The sequence below is a fragment of the Gymnoscopelus braueri genome (assembly GCF_963280865.1).
Source record: "Gymnoscopelus braueri genome assembly, contig: SCAFFOLD_106, whole genome shotgun sequence".
NCBI lineage: Eukaryota > Metazoa > Chordata > Actinopteri > Myctophiformes > Myctophidae > Gymnoscopelus > Gymnoscopelus braueri.
Genome location: NW_027660360.1, coordinates 40,165 through 46,164, shown reverse-complemented (window position 1 = coordinate 46,164; position 6,000 = coordinate 40,165).

Below are 6,000 nucleotides of genomic sequence, written 5' to 3'. Positions count from 1 at the left end.
TCTTCACCCATGAGTTGTGTGAAGGGTCATAACGCCACATATCCTTACTGACTGACCTATCAGTTAAGAGTCCTCCAGCCAAGTACAGATAAGAACCTATGGTGGGACAGGAGCAGAATTAAAACAAGATATGCCTTGATTGTTAAAGAAATATTTATTTTCAGAGCTCAAGATACATCGTCATAATATGACGATGTATCTTGAGCTCTGAAAATAAATATTGCATATTATGCATAAACAACTTGAAAGATCTTCACAGGTGTGAAGTGATGCCACAACCTACCATTCATAAAAAAAATTTGCCTGTATTTTTATTTTATTGTGATGGTTCACCTGTCAAGCCAAAATATCCACAGAAATTCACCAAATAGGTGCAGTCTGGTTTTCTATCAGTAATTCAAATGTCTAAATGTCACAGCTCCCAGTAACCCTCGACCAATCACATTGTTCTGTGAGTGTTGACTGCTGGCCAATCATTTGCACATGCTCATCACTGGCTGTAGTATTTAGGCTAGTGGTTTTCAAAGTGGGGTCCAGGGACCCCTCGGGTTTCCAGGGGGTCCTCAATAAAATGAGGAAACATAACCACGATAACCCTATTGTTAGAGCCATTTTCTAATTTATGTGAAATGTGTCTATTCTGATTATTATTCAGAGTTATTATTCTGATATTCTTATTTATTGCCTACTACATGAATTGCCTATTTTTTGGTTATTAATTCTATGAATTTGGAATGGTTTGAATTGAGGGTTACTCCCCCTGGGAATGAAATGATTTGTGGGTGCAGGCCACCTGTGTGAGAAGGGTGATAAGGAATGGGTGACACCCTGACAGAGAAGTAATGTGAGACGGGGAAGCGTCACAGTTTGTTGACCGCGCAGGCTCTTTTTTGTTTTATAATCATCAAAGTTTATGTTTATGCAACGGAGTGACCGTCAGATAATAAATATTTTGTTTGATGCAACTTTCGGATCTCCGTGCTGATTGACTGTTTGTAAACAAGAAGAGACGCGAGTATAACAATAGACTGCAACACCACCCCGACCAACAGTGGCTTTATTTATTTGTTAGAAAGGCCACAATATTAGTCAACAAACTTGAGATCGTGCGGTGGAACAGGACAACGACCCCCTTTGAACTGCAAAGCGGCTTGGAAACGGCGACATTGAATGAAACTTGGACTTGGACTTGACGCTGTTTCCGTGTGAAAGGCCGTGAGTAGTAGCGTATGTAGACAAAGGAAACTATGAATGAGACGCTGCGCTCATTAACTGTTGTCAATTGATGCTTTGAATAGGATGGAATGATCAAAGCAAATGCTGCGCAAATAAACTGTTAAATGGATCGGATGCTTTAAAATGAATTAAGCGAAAAGCAAAATGAAATGAAATGAAATGAGTGGAGGAATGCTTTGCATAAAATGGAGAAAGCAAAATGAAGTGCTTAAATGAGGATGTCTTGATAAAACTCAAACCGTGTGGAGAACCTAAATAAAACTAACAATGAATGGAGACGGTGAGCCTGCGGAGGACCCCGCTACGGCGGAGGACAGGCTTAAATCACTGCGCGCAACGCGCAGAGGAAAACTGGGCGTTTGCACTCGCAAAATGAAAGAGATTCAAACTGTGCTGGTACCAGGTGGAAATGTAAAAAATGTGAATGACGATGTTGCCTCATTTAAAGGGTCACTTGATGAATTCAATGAATATCATGCGCTGGTTCAAAACCTTCTGAAGGACACAATAAAGGACGAGGATAGAACGCAATGGTATGAGCCAAAAGCGTCCGTTTTTATTGAATTCCTAAAGGAAGTGGAAGTATGGAAAAATGAGCAAAACCAGTTGACTGTGCAGCCCCAGGACAGTATCTCCAATATTTCAAAAGGCTCAAAAGCGAAATCAACAAAATCAACCACTTCATCAGTTACCGCAGCCCGACTCAAGGCTGAAGCCGAGAAGGCTGCACTCCTTATAAGGGCATCGACTTTAAAGGCAAAGCAGGCTCTGGAATTAGAGCAGGCTAAAATGCAAGCCAGACTGGAACAAATGGAGCTGGACATATGCCTGGCTGAATCCGATGCTAGATTGAAAATTCTGGCGGATCTTGACTCCATTTCACAACCACCAGCACCATCACTGCTTAAATCACAACCACAAATGTTACAGCCAAAATCACAGGATGATGCCATGAATGAGTATCTGGAAAATACTAAAACCCCAAGCATCAATATGGACGCAGAGCCATATCCAATTAATTCACTTGGAGCCAGACCAAAAATAAAAATACAAGGAACATCAAACCCAGGCCCAAGGCCACCAGAAATCACAGCAACTCATACCCAGCAGCAACCAATAGGAATTACAGTGTCAGACAATGACGACAAATTCTTGGCTGTAATACAGAGGCAAAATGAGATTGCTGATTTACTTGTTGTCCAGCAAAAATTGACATCACTTCCCTCCAAGGAAATCCCAGTTTACGATGGCAACCCTTTAGATTACCAGGCATTTATGAGGGCATTCGAGCATGGTATTGAGGAAAAGACCAAAAGCCACCAAGATAGGCTATATTACTTGGAGCAGTACACCTCTGGACCCTGCAGAGAATTGGTTAGGAGCTGTCTCCATATGGATGCCAACACAGGCTACATTCACGCTAAAACACTGTTAAAAAAGCATTTTGGAGATAACATAAAAATCTCAAGTGCCTATATGGAAAAAGCTCTTAATTGGAAAAGTATTAAGGCAGAGGATGGAGATGCACTGCATAGTTATGCACTCTTCTTGAGAGGCTGTTGTAACGCAATGAGGGATTTGGAGGATATAGAGGACCTGGATCTGACCTCTAACCTGAAACTCATTGTGTCCAAGCTGCCTTATAAATTGAAGGAAAAATGGAGAACAACAGCTTGTGATATTTTAGAGCAAACACAAAGGAGAGCAAGATTGAGCCACTTGGTACTATTTATGGAAAAGCAAGCGAGAATACTCCAGGACCCACTTTTCGGCGACATTCATGATCCTCTTGCCAATGTGAAGGTTTCAAAACCCAGGACTGCTGGTGAAGCAAACTCCAGCAGATTTAAGAGCAAGGGAAGTAGTTTTGCTACGACAGTGGCAATAGTGTCTGACAGCAAAGCCGAAAAGTCACCTGTCAAAAGCAACATGCCTTTCGGTGCATATGATTTCGCATGTCTCTTCTGTACCGGCAAGCATCCCTTACCTGAATGCCAGAAAATGAATGCACAGGCACATGAAGACAAAGTTCAGTTTCTCAGGGAAAAAGGACTATGCTTTGGATGTTTGAAAGTGGGACATTTGAGTAGAAATTGTAAAAGAAGACTGACCTGCCAGAATTGCCAGGGCAGACACCCTACTATTCTGCACATTAATAGATCCAAACCAGAGATGGTCAAATCTAATGAGGTTGAACAGCATGCTGTGAAGCCTGAAGAGACATCATCTGTCACCAGCGCTCTGGTGTCACTAGGAGAGGGTGAAGGAACCGGGGCTGGTAAAGACTGCATACTTGCTATAGTGCCAGTCCAGGTGAAACTTTGCAATGGAAGTAAAAGTGTACTTGCCTATGCCTTCCTGGACCCAGGAAGTACAGATACATTCTGTACAGAGAAGCTCATGAGACAGCTTAACGCCAAGGGACGGAGAACTGAGGTTCTACTGCAGACCATGGGAACAGAGAAAACTGTCAAGAGCTATGAGTTGACTGGTCTAGAAGTAGGCAATATGGAGGGCGATGCATATCTGCCATTGCCCAAGTTGTACACTCAAAACAAGATACCTGTTACAAAAAGAAACATACTTACCCAAATGGATCTTGACAAATGGCATTACCTGCAGGAGATCAAGGTAAAGGAGATTGATGCTGATGTGGAGCTTCTTATTGGAGTGAATACTCCAAAAGCTATGGAGCCATGGAAAATCATCAATAGCCAGGAGAACGGCCCCTACGCAGTGAAAACATTGTTAGGATGGGTGGTGAATGGACCACTTCATGCTTCCACTGCTATGGAGGAGAAACGTCCTATGGCCTTAGTGAACCGCATCTCAATTGTTCATCTCGAGAACCTCCTCAAAGAACAATATGCACATGACTTCCCAGAGAAGGAGTATGATGAGAAGAGGGAGATGTCAGTTGATGACAGAAAGTTCACACAGATTGCATCAAGTTCTGTTGCACTCCAAAATGGTCACTACCACTTACCTTTACCACTTCATGATCGGAACACCATCATGCCAAACAACTACCAAATGGCAGAGCAGCGAGCATTGTACCTCAAAAGAAAGTTCACAAAGGATGAGGTCTATGCAGCTGAATATAAGGAGTTCATGAGTGACATCATCATGAAAGGATATGCAGAGAAAGTACCACCAGAAGATCTACACCAGGAAAATGGTAAACTGTGGTACATACCACACCATGGTGTCTACCACAAACGCAAGAAAACTATCCGTGTGGTTTTCGATTGTGCATCATCCTATAAAGGTACATCGCTCAACAAGGTACTCCTTCAGGGCCCTGATCTGGCCAACTCACTCATTGGTGTTCTGCTCAGGTTCCGGCAGGAACCCATTGCCGTTATGGCAGATATTGAGAGCATGTTTCACCAAGTGCGTGTTAAGGAAGAGGACGTAGACCTGCTCAGGTTTCTGTGGTGGCCAGATGGCGACACCAGCAAAAGTCTGGAGGAGTACCGAATGAGAGTTCATCTCTTCGGCGCCGTATCTTCTCCAACCTGTGCCAACTTTGCGTTGCAAAAGACTGCAGATGACAACAGTGAGAAATTTGATCCAGAAGTGGCTGACACAGTCAAATCAAATTTCTACGTCGATGACTGCCTCAAATCGGTAGCGACAGAGGAACACGCTATGGAGCTTGTTAAAGACCTGAGACAAATCTGTTCTCTTGGAGGATTCAAATTGACCAAGTGGGTTAGTAACAGTCGAGCTGTTCTGGCATCAATCCCTAACGATGACAAGGCAAAACAAATCAAGAACTTGGATCTGGACAGGGAGAAGTTGCCTAATGAAAGAGCCCTAGGACTGTACTGGGACATTGAGAGCGATATATTCAGTTTTCGTGTTGCTGTTAACAACAAAACTCTTACCAGAAGGTCTATACTCTCTACTGTCAGCTCTGTGTATGATCCCCTTGGTCTTCTTGCCCCTTTCATACTGAAGGCAAAGCAAATCCTTCAGCAACTCTGTAAGGACAAATATGGATGGGACGAAGCGGTTCCAATGGAACTGTCAAAACCATGGCAGCAATGGCTCAAAGATCTAGACCAGCTGGCCAGGTTTCAAATTGACAGATGTGTAAAACCAAAGAACTTTGGTCAAGTAAAGACTGCAGAATTGCATCACTTTTGTGATGCAAGTGAACAAGGCTATGGTACGGCAAGTTACCTGAGGTTCACAAATAGCCAGGATGACGTTCACGTGGCATTTGTGATGGGGAAATCGAGAGTCACTCCTCTCAAAGTAATAACGATTCCCAGATTGGAACTCACGGCGGCGACACTGGCTGCAAGGATGGACAAAATGCTTCGATCAGAGCTCCAAATAGAGCTCCAACAGTCCAAAAGGTGGATTGTTGTTGTCTGTGTTGAAATATCTGCGAAACAAGAACAGGAGGTTCCACACCTTTGTGGCCAACCGGATTGCAGTGATCCACAACCTGTCAGAAGTCAACCAGTGGAGGTTTGTCGACTCCAAACAGAATCCCGCTGATGATGCATCGCGAGGACTAAACATTGACTCCTTCCTCAGTTCTAAAACATGGCTTCAAGGACCAGAGTTTCTGGAAAAAGCTGAATCACAATGGCCAAGAACTCCAGAAAACCTTGGATCTGTTCTCTCAGAGGACCCTGAAGTGAGGAGAGAAGTAATTATTTCAAGCATTGTTACCAATATGATGGACAAAACTCCAACAAGCAAGCTCATTGAGTACTACTCATCCTGGCATAGCCTAAAGAGAGCTAT